Below are 14,048 nucleotides of genomic sequence, written 5' to 3'. Positions count from 1 at the left end.
ATACAACCCACTAAGAAGTTTTAAAGTGAAAGATTTAATTGAATTTACTAATGTTTGAACAGAATACATAAGGTTAAACACACACACACACAGCTGAGAACATTTGGCGCTGTTTTTCTGTGTATTTACTTGGGGTGTTCACTTTGGATTGTATAACCTATCGGAGAACTTGTCCCTGGAGAAAGTTCATTCTTTCTCTCTCACGAACAATTAATTGCTTGTAGGTTTGAATCTAGGGGTGCAGCCTTGTGAGGTTTTCCCCGTCCCTCTTGGAATGTCAACTGGTGTCGTCATTGTGCTGGTCTTACTTAGGCAACAATAGCTTTGACAGACACTATCTCCCACCAGATGCCTTGGTTCTTTGACTCTTACAAGCTTTCTTCCTCCTCTCCCATGATGTTTCCTGGCTGGTAGGGACCTGAACACTGTGTTGTAAATGTGTCCATTGGAACTGGGCCCCCCAAGGCAAATCGTTCTCTATATTTTAACCGGTTGTGGATTTCTGCAATAATTCTCCAGCGGATACAAAGACAAATGTCTTTGATGAGGAATGAGATTGGTACTACCTGTGGACATAAAGATACATATTTTAGAATACAGTTACAAATTTCACCTATTTGGGAGAGTGGCAGTAGCAGGGCATCCTTTAGGGTCCATGACCTCACCAGCCAAGGGGAACTGGCTACTTTAGAGTACCAGGCATGAACCCCCTCCTAGTGAGTGGACCTTAATTCCAATTAGGCAGCTGTTGGTTACCCCAAATATGTAAGTGCCACTGTTGAACCCTTGAGGACATCTTGTCTTGAACAATTCTTTTGGACAGTGAAGAGCATCATGTAAGAGGCACAAGTTCAGCACTCTTGTCTCAAATACTAGTTTCTTGTGTTCTCATCATAAATTTACTTTATTTTTATTTTGAAGCAGGCCTCTCTAAGTCTTTCTGGAACAAACTATGTATGCCAGGCTGACCTAGAATTCACAGAGATCCACCCACCTCTGCCTTCAGAATGAAAAGCATGTGCCACCGTACCCAATATAATACATTTATTCTAAAACGGAGTCCTACCTGTATAAAGGGTACAGTTTTAGTCTTGAGTTGTAAGTGTAGCCTAGTTACTGTCTTTTGTAAGGGACATAATTATTATGTTATCAGACCACTAAAATGCTTCCTCTTTCTAAACTTCCTTCAGGAATCTCACACTGTTTCTAAAACATAGCCAAGTTTTTCCACGATATATTTGGTCCTCTGTGGTCCAAAATACATCTTTGAAATATGAAATTATAAGTAAGGTCACAAATATTCAAGTTGCAAGACAACTTTATAAATGTTAGCAGTTTTATAGTAAGCACAGACACTGCTTGCATGTAGTTTAGCAACCGGAAGGCAGCTTGATATTTTGTTAGAGGCTAAAGTTTCTTGACAGTACACAACTCTATAGGGTCTTATCACATGAACACACATGTACAGATCATTTAAAATTGGAATTTAGTGCTGTTTTTATAGTAGACTCAGGATTACATTTGAGTTCTCAATAGAAACCAACCTCTAAATTGTTTTTATGTGAGAATGTGGGGCTTTTGTTTTGAATCTTGAACGGGATATGGAAATCTGGGACAACTGCCAAGCCTGAGAGTCTCCATGCTGCAGGGACTGCGGCTTTGGTGGCAGAGAAACTCAGGCTGCCACCAAATTCAGAAAGCTAGAATTGAGAGAGAGAGAGAGAGAGAGAGAGAGAGAGAGAGAGAGAGAGAGATAAAGGCTCCAACTGTAGCTGAAGAACTATACCAGGAGTGAGTTTTGTGTGCAAGTGGGGGCGAGCCTATGCGTGCATGTGGGGGCGAGCCTATGCGTGCATGTGGGGGCGAGCCTATGCATGCACGAAGGGCAGATGACAAATGCCGAGTGCCTTCATTAATCACATTTGACATTATTTTTGAAAGAGGGTCTCTCAGGTTAGGTTAGGCTGTTTGGTCAATGAGCTCCAGGGAGCTACCTTTCTGCCTCCCCAGTGCTGGGATTACAGTCACACGCTACCCAGCTCTGCTTTTGGGGGGATGATAGGATCCAAATTCAGGTCCTTATGCTCCAGAGCAAACACTTTACCAGCGGAGCCATCCCCCCAGCCCTGGTGAGGTCTTAGGAGATAGCTAGTTGACATTTCCAGTCCAGCTCCCACCCAAGGCCTTCAGTGATAATGCTCCCCAAAAGAGGGTAAAGAAGTCAAGATGCTACAACTCTCAACCCAGATTCTGCCGAATCAAAGAGGGAGTCTAGGAATCTGGAATAGACACAGGAATGCGACAGGTTTCTGGACAGATCTAGGCTCCCTCATGTTTAAGTATCTGAAATGACTTTAGAATACGATTCAGTGTGTCAGCACCTACCTCCAGCACCTGCTCAAGAGGTCTTGATGGTCTCTGTGGATGCGGCAGAGGAGGGAACCCCCAGAAGAAGTCTATTAGAATGTATGACCCGTCTAGTACCTCAGAAATCTAACCATCTCAGATGGTATTGCTGACAGGGTTCTCACAAGCTTGCCATCCCATTTACCAGGAGAGGTTTGAGTGGACCTAAGAAGTAAGGCTGAGAGTGAACAATCATCAAATGAGCAAAAGTATAGAGTGATTTAAATTTAGAGAAATGCTAATATTTATATACCATAAAAAAAACAAGTTGGTCTCCATACTTGCTACATTGAGAATATTTATACACAGGTATAACACTCACTACCCTTGCACTACCACGACTTCCGTGGACATACACACAATCTCCTATCAGAACTGGACCTGAGACTGGCTGGTGCCAGCCAGCTTCCCCTCCCTTCTGTCCACACCCCTCAGTTATCGCGTGGCCTGAGACTTGTCGTCTGCCTCTTAATGGCTAGTTTCGCTCATTTCCACTAAATTAATTCTGCAGAAAATCTTGAGGCGTTGCTATTATGCTTGTAACTCAATATTGCAGTTCCAGTCTCAAGATGCTCACAACCCAGAGGAGCACAATGAATTGTGGTTTTGGAAAGAAATAGGTGTCCAGAGTGAGAGCAGAAACAGGGCATTCGGTGGGAGGAGGGGCAATAAAATCTGGGCTGGGTCTAGAAGCCAAGTCAGAGGAAGTCTGTACAAGGTAGTGATAACTCCGAAGATACTAAGGTGTCGAAAAAAATGGTAGCAGGAAGAACATTCCAGGAGGATGATCAGTGAGGAAGATGATCGAGGTAGACAAGAAAACTGTTTGACTCCCAAGCCACCGGGTTTATCACTGTAGACATTTAAGTCATCAGGTATATATGCGAATGCCATGCCCTTTTCTACCCATGTCTAACTACTACGCTGGATATACTACTGTGGTATTTGCCTAATTGATTTCTAAACTCTTCTTTGTACTTTGGAATAGCCATCCTATGCAGGTGGAATAGCAGATCTAACAATTCATATCTATGCCCAGGTTAAGACTCACAATGTTTTTTTTTCCTGAGACTCATGTCTCAGATAGATTTCCTTATGTGAGCATATTTGACATATGATTTAGCGCTTTCCAGTTGAAAACTAGATTACGAAATTACTTCGTACACAATCCGATTAGCTGTGCCTGAGAGGTTGCACAGAGGTGGGTGTACGCTATGGCTTTTCACAGGAAAACAGCTGTCTTTTCCAGACTCAATGCAGAACGTCTTCCTCACGGTGAACTCTGACCCTTGGCTGATTGCTGCATACAGATATGTTCTCCCCCTTCCCTTTCAAAGCCTCTCGTTTTAGGAGTCACCACAGGGACCACGCCATGTTCTCTGTGTGCTTTCAACAACTATCCATTTCTTCAGGAACAAAAAGGGATGTCATTTGTAGCTGTTCACTACAGTCTGGGTAAATAGCAAGACTGTCTCAAGTCTCCAGCTCTTCTCAAACAAAAGATTCTTTGCCTTAAAAGAAATGTTTGGAGAGTTTTGCTCCCATGACATAGTTTCTATGACTGTCTCTTCAAAGCACATTCTTAAATGTTTGTTTACACCGGGGACCCTCACCGTAGCCAAGTGATAGTTATTTGCCTACACCTATGTTTAGATGCATAGCATAAGGTGCACATATTATAATTTCAAGAAATAATTAGATGGAAATGCAGTTATCAAATAATTTTTAAAACATCAAGATAAGTAATGTATACTGATTGTCGGGTTGAATAGTAAGATCCAGTACAAACTGTCATGAGCAGGAGGGTATTTTCAAGGTCTAAAGCAATTCTAGGTTAATAGGGAAATAGCTTGTATTTCTCTTGTTGACAGGATCATTGGAACAGACTGGTTTCCTCTGTGTCTTTTTATCCCTACTGCTCAAGACCTTGGGACCAAGGAAAGGTGACTTCAAGGATGGAATATTAAGAAAGAGGTGTCTGGGGCAAGAGACGGTACACAGGAAAGTGGCACACCCTGTATCTGTTGGTGGGTCTCAGAGCTTCTGTTGCTGCCACTTGGTGGTTTATCAAACCGCCTTGTCCCACTAAACCCACAAAGACCATCAAAGTACTCATCCGCCCATTCACAAGAAGTTATGAAAGGAAATTAGGAATAGTTTTACATTTACCAATAAACTATAATCTCAAGGCATCAAGTCATACCTTGGACGTGCTTTAAAGTGAGTAATTAAACCTTAGCATTTATGGACGTAATTCTGAAGTCCTAATGGGCATTCTTCTGCCTATATCCTGCCAATCTCACCTAATACTGGAATCATAGTCCATTGTAAAACTGAGCATTGCTTTAAGGCACATTTTAAAGAATATCATTGAAACATGGTTCTGCATATCTCTATTCCCAGTATGTGAGAAATGGAAGGAAGTGAGTCTGGGCTAGGCCTTGGCAAGTTCCAGGCCAGCATGGACTACATAGAACAACAATGTCTCAATACAAGGAAAACAGAGCATGCTGAAGTAGTTTTGTGTGGAATATAGATGACAAGGTTGTCATGGGTTAATATTTGTTGGAGTCACATGATGAGGATGTGGGGTTTTCTCATGCTATTTCTACACATGTGTAGGCTTTGTTTTTTTCTCTATAAAGCTATTTTAACATTATAGGTATCCAGGAGAAAAAAAAAACAACAGTATTTCATATTCAAGTTAAAATCAATTAGTATATCAGCAAATACAGATCTTTGAGGCTTATCGAAGGGTACTATGAACCATAATTTATCATAGTATCATTTCCTGCTGTTATTGTTGCCCTTATGTAACAGATGATACTAATACACAGTATGATAGGATACACAAGATATATAGATTTTACCATTTATCCATCGTTTTTTCAACTAGATTGATATAACTGGCTGTGGGGATCCTTTCCAGCTGTATCTGTTTGAGTACTATTTAAAAAGCCCTGGAATGCCTTTGTTAATCTGGTTTTCAAATGCAAATAGGTGATAAAAGGTAATTCTCAGGAATATGGATGTGCTATGTCCTACAAAGTGGCCTATGGATATGCTGTACAGTATAAAGGGGTCTATGAATATGCTGTGCAGTATAAAGCAGGGTTAGATTTGCAATGAAGACAATCTGCCCTTTACAGAGTGGCTCAGAAAGCCATATCTTTAGTCCATGAAACACATATGGCAGCCTTGGTATTATAAAGATATCAATCAATAACCAATTACAAGTGAGTCACAATTTGAGATAATATATCATTTTGTAAATAATTTACCACTTTATCTTCTAGTCAGGACATAGGCCCATTATGAGAAAGTTTATCTCGTAATAACATGGAAGAAGCGATTACAGTTTCTATGAAGGCAGTGACCCCTTCATGGACCATACTGAAGCAAAGCTGGGCAAGCTTTAAAATGCTCTCCTGCTGGTTTTTCTATTTTTACTTCCTTCAACCTCATTAAAATCTTACATGAGGCTAAAAATGTCATATTCAGGAAGAAGAATTAGATTTAAAAGAAAATAAAATTTCTCCATATAATTGTTAAAATCTAATAGTCCTTATTCTTTCTGCGGGGGTCTATCTGAATTCTCACCTCTGTGAATACAGATTTGCAAACCTCGTTTCATACTCCCATGGAAACTTCTCTTAGCATCACAGTGTTACTCTACCTAATAAAAACAAAATAAGAGTGTTTTGTTAAGTCTTCCCATACTGCCTCCAGACACACACCTTTTGGTTACATCAATATGGACACAAAGCCCAGCCTCCAGAGCTCCTAAGTCCCTTCCTCTGATGATCCAAAAGAACTTTTCTGTGCTGTCCTGGTGGCTGACACTCCACAGACAAACAGGTGCATGACCTTCTTCACCTGGCACAGGGTCTTCCGGGGCAAATTACGTCAGAGGTAGTTCCCAGGGTTTAACTCCTTTAAGAAAAATCTAAGGAGACAAAAACAACAAGTTCTGTATCTATCTCCAAAGGGGATATTTATTCTGTTTAGGTCTTCATTATTATGATCCAGCTTATCACTCAAGAAGTGTTTAAAAATGTGAGTCAGTTTTGCCAAGATTTAAATATTTCAGTAACATTTTGCATAACACTTGGGCTCACATTTATCTAATCCTTAGAGGAATATTTTCTTCTAAAAGAAATAAATCAAAACCCCCCAAAAGGAGGTAGGTGGTAGATACACTCTTTGCTGATAATAATTCCTTTAATGTATAACTTCATGGTCTTCATGGCTCATCTAAATTAACAACCAAAAAGTCACTTTTGTTAAGTGACTGTGGTATCTAGTGACCAGAGTTGGACCGTTTAACTTGACACCGAAACAACACCAGCATATGGGTAGAGAAGGTATTATTCATCGTTACCATTTTGTGGTTGGGAAAATGAATGCTCAGAGAGGTCAAAGGTTTGCCTGACATCACAGAAAAAGTGACAAGCCTAGAGTCAAACTCATTTCCCAGGGCCCTGTCCCTGTTTCCCTCCTGACATATCTCACGGTTTAAGATAAGTACAAATGATGCTTGCCCTTGAATCAGGGGTTCACCTTTGGAAAGTGCTTTTCTCCTGCATCCCCAGCTACCTGGCACCAGCCTCTACCCAAGCTCTCAGAGTCATGATTAGCAGGAAGGGAGCATGTGGCAGCTTGGCCATCTGTCGTGCAGAAAGACTGGACACTGCTTTAGAGTGAAGGGCTGCAAGGCTCAGGCTGGCCAGGATTTCTAGACCATAGAGAACATCAAATCCATCTCTGAAGCAAATGGAAAACTAAATACCAAACTCAGTACTTTGTCTTCCGAGTAAAAACACCACTCTCAAGATAATTAGTTGCTACTTTAGGAAAGGAGAATAACGCGGGAGCGCTGTGTGCTAAAACTCTGGCCAACGCCATTATGGCCACTGAAGCAGGAGCAGGCAGCAGCTATCCAAAGTCTGCAGTTCGACGCAGCTAGGTAATGCTTAAATAAATAACTGGTTCCCATCATACAACTCAGTGTTTAGCCAAGCCCAAATACACTGCTGCCAGCATTTCAAAGTCAACACTGGTATCTAAAACAAACACTGGCCGCCTAACACACACTGGTACTTTCATGAAAAAGTGTTGTGAAACACCCCTTGGCCAACAGAAGTCCGGGGGGCAGGGGGAGTTCCGACCGCAGTTGGTTATTCAGAACATCAACGAGTCCCTAAAGACTTTTAAACTAATGAAGTCAACGATCTTTCTGTTGCTTATTTGTGGGCAGTTATTCTAACAGAACTAACTGTAAAGGAGCTGAAACCTGATCCGTTTTAAGTGAACATATCGGACGGCCACAGTTCTATAAGGAGCTGGCAAAGGTCGTGTGATTCTTGGGTCCGTGACAAAGGACTTCATTACCTCTGGTGATATCAGGAGCCAGGCTGACAGCTGAGAAGAGAAATCAGGCTTTTTGTATCAGGCAGCATGCCTTTCCACCATTCTGAAAGAAGACATTTTCTCACTCTTGCAGGCTGGGGCAGTTTGCAGGATAAATATATATAATGCATATATAAAGTCCAGAACAAAGCCTGTCAGAAGCTTCACTCCTAAGATATGAAGACATGTAGGAAACTCACAGAAAATTGTTTCCACTAGTCAGTCTCTACCAGACACTGTGACAGCTAGGATAAAATATAAATCTACTTCTATCTCTTTTTAAACTTCCTTAAAAAAATAAATAAATAATGCTTGAAACTGCATCTGTAACTTTAAACTCACAATCTTGGTCGACTGAGAATGTGGGATGTTCAGGTTTTCGGTGTCATCCTTGAAAAGACTGGCGATGGCTCCACCAGTAGGAACCGGCCTTTCAACCTTGCCTGCTGCTGGAGAGTTCAAGCACCGGGTGCCACCTAGCATGCTGCCATTGCGTTAGAGTGCAGATTGAAGCATTTCCAAGAGGCCAGTCTGCAATACGATGAGCCAGTGACGTTAAGGTGAAAGGTCATGGCAAGGGAAGCAGATGATGGTGTCTAAAGGAAGAAGTGAAAGCTAACGGGAAAACCGGATGTGAGGAGAATCTCTTAATTTTACCAGTAGACTTCATAGCCCTAGCAAATGGTCCATTCTCAGTGCCTTACTAATTTAATTCAGAGGTAAAGGTTGGTGCTCATGATAGAGCACGGAACGTTATTGCCAGGATGACAAACTATTTAGTTACCTTTTATAAAACTGATTTTTATTGAGCTCTACATTTTTCTCTGGCCTCCTCCCTGCCTCTCCCCTCCTCCAACACACCTCGAGATGGAATCAAAGGCATCATCTCTTCCTCGTCACTTTTAATCAATGTTTAACTGATATCTAAAATTGTGCATTTTAACAAAACATCATGCAATTTTATGTGTGTGTATGTTTATATAGATGCACGGACTTTTGGGTGAACATGCATGTGTAGGCCAGTACTGGATGTCAGATGTCTTTCTCAGTTGCCCTCCTCATTCTTTTGAGACAGGGTCTCTCCTTGAAACAAAAGCTCAGCTCAGTGACTGGCTAGAATTGCTAGCCAGCGAGCCTCGGGGAATGGCGGTCTCTGCCCTACAGGGCTGACTACAGAGGAGCGCCAAAGCCTCCATTTTTTTTTTTGGTTTTTCGAGACAGGGTTTCTCTGTGGTTTTGGAGCCTGTACTGGAACTAGCTCCTGTAGACCAGCTGGTCTCGAACTCACAGAGATCTGCCTGCCTCTGCCTCCCAAGTGCTGGGATTAAAGGCGTGCGCCACCACTGCCCGGCTTAAAGCCTCCATTTTTTATGTGGGTTCTGAGGATAGAAATCAGAAAGGTGAATAGCAAGCCCTTTACTGAGACATCTCCATAGACCCCATGTAATGTGTTCATTCATGCATGCGTACATTTAAGTTAGGTTGAGCCTGATTATCACTTCAGGCATTTCTCATTTATATATGGCTACCATTTTCAAAATCCTTTTCCTAGCTTGGGCTTATTGTTTTTCAAATGTCAAGTTTATGCGGAGATATTCACCTGATCTTATAAGATGTATCATAAAATTTGAAAACACCCAGAAACTAAGTTATTTCCGGAGTAGCAATGCAGAGATAAAATGTAGTGTTTATCAAATCATGTAAGGTTATTATTACTTGTCTGATAGCTTCCCAAATCCACAGAAGTGGCCTTGGGTTTAACAAAACCACTTTGATCATCTTTTTTAAAAACCACAATCCTATTGGAGGCCAGATTTATAAGAGTGTAAAGCTGAAAGGAACTTCGCAGACTTCAAGTTTCTGGAAGATTCTGCTGGCATGGCAGCATCTTAGCAAGTAAGATCTGAGCAGCTCAGGCGTGCCCTGGCACTGCAAAACTGGAACAGGCTGGGAAGTGTTTTGCGTAGACTGTTGGTATAAGGAATCACTTGCTAAGTGTCTGATAAAAGTCATTATAAAAATAACATTATTTTTTAGAAAGTTTCATAATATACAACATTTTCATATATATTAAATTTAAGCCAGCTACTTATAAATCACCATCCCTAACATCAAGCTCTATTATAGAGCTAGAGTAATGAAAACAGCTTGGTACTGGCATAAAAACAGACAGGTTGACCAATGAAATCAAATCAAAGATCCAGATATTAATTCCCATACCTATGAACATCTGATTTTTGACAAATAAGCTGAAACTATACAACGGAAAAAAGAAAGCATCTTCGACAAATGGTGCTGGCATAACTGGATGTCAACATGTAGAAGAATGCAAATAGATACATATCTATCCCCATGCACAAAACTCAAGTCCAAATAGATTAAAGATTTCAATATAAATCTGACCACACTAAACCTGATAAAAGAGGAAGGGGGAAGTAGTGGCACAGGAGACGACTTCCTAAATAGAACACCAGTAGCACAGACACTGAGAGCAATAATAAATAAATGGGCCTTCCTGAAACTGAGAAGCTTCTGTAAAGCAAAGGACATGGTCAATAAGACAAAAAGGCAACATACTGAGTAGGAAATGGGTTAAGTTAAGAATATAAGTGTTAGCCAGGAATACACTTAAGCTATTGGCCCAACAGTATTACAAATAATATAGTTTCTGAATGATTAATTTGGGTCGGACAAGCAGGGAACAAACTAGAAGCCTCCAACTATAAATAGTGGGGAGGGTGCCTGATCTGGCCTTGCCCTGTAGTCAGATTGATGAATATCTTAAATGTCACCATAGAATCTTCATTCAGCAACTGATGGAAGCAGAGGCAGAGATCCACAGTGGAGCACTGGGCTGAGCTCCCACTCAGTTGAAGAGTGGGAGGAGTGAGAATATGAGCAAAGAGATCAAGACCATGATGGGGACACCCACTGAAACAGTTTACCTGAACTAATGGTAGCTCACCAACTCCAGCTGGACAGGGAAGGCGCCAACAGAGAACCAAACTAGGCCCTCTGAATGTGGATGACAGTTGTATGGCTAGGGAAGAATGGGGCCACTGGCAGTGGCACCAGCATTTATCTCTACTGCTTGTACTGGCTTTTTGGGAACCCATTCTCTTTGGATGGATACCTTGCTCAGCCTGGATATAGTAGGGAAGGCCTTGGTCCTTCCTCAGAGCAATGTGCCTTACCCTCTCTGAGGAGTGGCTGAGGGGTGGAGAGGTGGAAGGGATGGGAGGAGGGAGGGAGTGGGAAGAAGGAAGGGAACAGGAGGAGAGAGAGAGAGAGAGAGTGGGAACTGGGATAGGTATGTAAAATGAAAAAAAGATAGTCTTTGTTTTGAAATAAAATAAAAATAATTTAAAAAATCATTGGAAAAACTGTGGTAGGTACTACAAAGGGAATAAACATGGAAAGACTCTAAGAAGAACTGAGGAAGAGGTCCCACAGGTGCTGACTCTTCCAGTGGGAGTAGTGTAAACAGAGCCATCCACTGGAAGATACTGGGCTAAACTTGGGTGGGGAACCTTCCAACCACAGACAGCCTGTGAAGCCCAGGAGAGATAAGACGCATCACATTTGCATCTCCTTTACAATGTGAGGCCATACAACATTTCCCTAAAGATCCTATACCCTGCATTGAAGCAACTCAAAGTCAGTGAGTTGTGACGTAAATTCCAGTTTATGCCAAAGAGACTAGTTTACACCCATGTTCCTAGTGTCTCCTTGGGGAATAGCATTTATCCCAGACGCTTCGCCTTTTAAACACCAGTTATGTGGAAAACATGGGAAATTAAAGGAGCGTCTGTGTGTGTGTGTGTGTGTGTGTGTGTGTGTGTGTGTTGTGTGTATGTTTGATGAATTCAGAAGTTCATTTAGTTGTTTTGCCGCCATGATAGTAAAAACAATGTTTTTAAATCTATGGAGCAGAAGGGTCCTTGGATTTGGTTGCCATGCACATGAAGCATGATCATGCTGGAATAAGCTATGCCAGTGTACCAAGGGAAATGCCAGCTGTGTTGCCAAAATCCCCTAGGATTTTAGCATACACAGAAATAAAACAGTCGTACTGCAGAGTTCTCCTTATGATGCCATCTGGTTTGAAGCAAGAAAGTGCTTACACAAGATAGTATGTGTATTCTCTTGCCACTGTCCCTTACTAACTGGGCTTTAAAAAAAAAAACTGCTTAAAGAACTTATTTGCCAGTTAGTATAAGTGTTCTGTACATTTTTTGTAAATGTCTTTAAGTCTTTGCTAGATTGTATGCAAAATCACCTGGAACAGAGACCCACATTGGAGCACAGGACTGAAATCTCAAGGTCCAAATCAGGAGCAGAAGGAGAGAGAGCACGAGCAAGGAACTCAGGACCGCGAGGGGTGCACCCACACACTGAGACAATGGGGATGTTCTACTGGGAACTCACCAAGACCAGCTGGCCTGGGTCTGGAAAAGCCTGGGATAAAACCGGACTCGCTGAACATAGCGGACAATGAGGACTACTGAGAACTCAAGAACAATGGCAATGGGTTTTTGATCCTACTGCACGCACTGGCTTTGTGGGAGCCTAGGCAGTTTGGATGCTCAACTTACTAGACCTGGATGGAGGTGGGGGTTCCTTGGACTTTCCACAGGAAAGGGAACCCTGATTGCTTTTCGGACTGAGGGGGGGGGGACTTATTTGGGGGAGGGGAAAGAATTGGGAGGCGGTGGCGGGGAAGAGACAGAAATCTTTAATAAATAAATAAAAAATAATAATAATAATAAAAAAATCAACTGCTTAAAGAACTTATTTGCAAGTTAGTATAAGTGTTCTGTACATTTTTTGTAAATGTCTTTAAGTCTTTGCTAGATTGTATGCAAAATCACCTGGAAATCCTTTACCAAAATACTCAATGCTTAGGGTGGTCCAAAACTTCAGCTTTAAAACCAAAGTGTGCAGCCAAGAAGATAGTGAAATGGCACCATACTTAAAAGCAAAGTAGGGACTGAACAAAATAAATAATGGGACTTAAATGTCTTATAAGACTTAATTTAAAATTGTTTTTACTTAATTATACTGTATGTATATGGGTGGTTTGTCTGTATTTATTTCTGTGTACCATGTGTGTATACAGGGATCATAGAGGCCAGAAGAAGGCAGTGGATATCCCAGAACTATAGTTTCAGACAGTTATGAACCGTTATGTGGGTGCTGGGAATAGAACCAGGTTCTCTCTCCAGCCCCATAAGAGAATACACAGAGAAACTGTGACTCGAAAAACCAAAAAACCAAAAAACAAAAATATATAATTTTAAAATGTCTGGTTATACTTTCGTCTATTTTGACTCATATGAAGACATATTTGATACATTTATTTTTATGTAACTATCGTACAAAGATTTATAGATTATCTTCACAAAACAGACCAGGGCTTTGTAGGCAGAGTTTTTCTGTCCCACAGCCACTCTCAAATATATATATATATATATATATATATATATATATATGTACATATATATGTGTGTGTGTTTATATATAAATTATAAATGTTTGGCCAATAGCTTAGGCTTATTACTAACTAGCTCTTACATTTTAAGTTAACCTATATTCCTCATTTATGTTCTGCAACATGGCAGAACCTTTATTAATGCAGCACGTTTATCTCCTGCTCCCTCTGCATCTGGCTGGTGACTCCAGACTCCATCCTTCTTTCTCCCAGCATTCTGCTAGTCTGGCTCTCCTGCCTAACCTTATTCTGTTCAGCTATTGGTCAGTTATTTTCTTTATTAAACCAATCACAGAGACATATATTCACACAGGGGAAAAGAATATTCCACAGCAGGGCTTACTAAATTTAGAAGACATAGTGAGTGACATCAGCAATGCAAAATCCAAAAAGGAATCACCGAGCTACACTGCAAGATGCATTGGGAAAAAATTAATTACTTGCATTACTTTGGATTCTATGTCAGAATAAAAGGACTATTTTTGCGGCATCTGTTTTTTTTAAGCACCCAAAATAATAGCCTATTTGGGGGTTTTGATATTTTTTAGAATTTAAACATCTTTATCAAAAGAGACAGAAAAGGCATTACCTGTGACGTCATTTACATTTAAATTTTTACATATTTGATTAAAAAATAAAATTAGAGTTGAGTTTCTTATCTACTTAGAAATTTCCTCTGTGCTTATTCAGTATTGCGGACACCTTATTTTTTTTTTAATTTTTTCAACTTCAAATACAAGTA

This window comes from Microtus oregoni, unplaced genomic scaffold, assembly GCF_018167655.1.
Source record: "Microtus oregoni isolate MIOR12 unplaced genomic scaffold, Mior012 000010F_ref0000083, whole genome shotgun sequence".
Classification (NCBI taxonomy): domain Eukaryota; kingdom Metazoa; phylum Chordata; class Mammalia; order Rodentia; family Cricetidae; genus Microtus; species Microtus oregoni.
The sequence above is the reverse complement of the archived record's forward strand: the minus strand, read 5'-3'. Positions refer to the sequence as shown.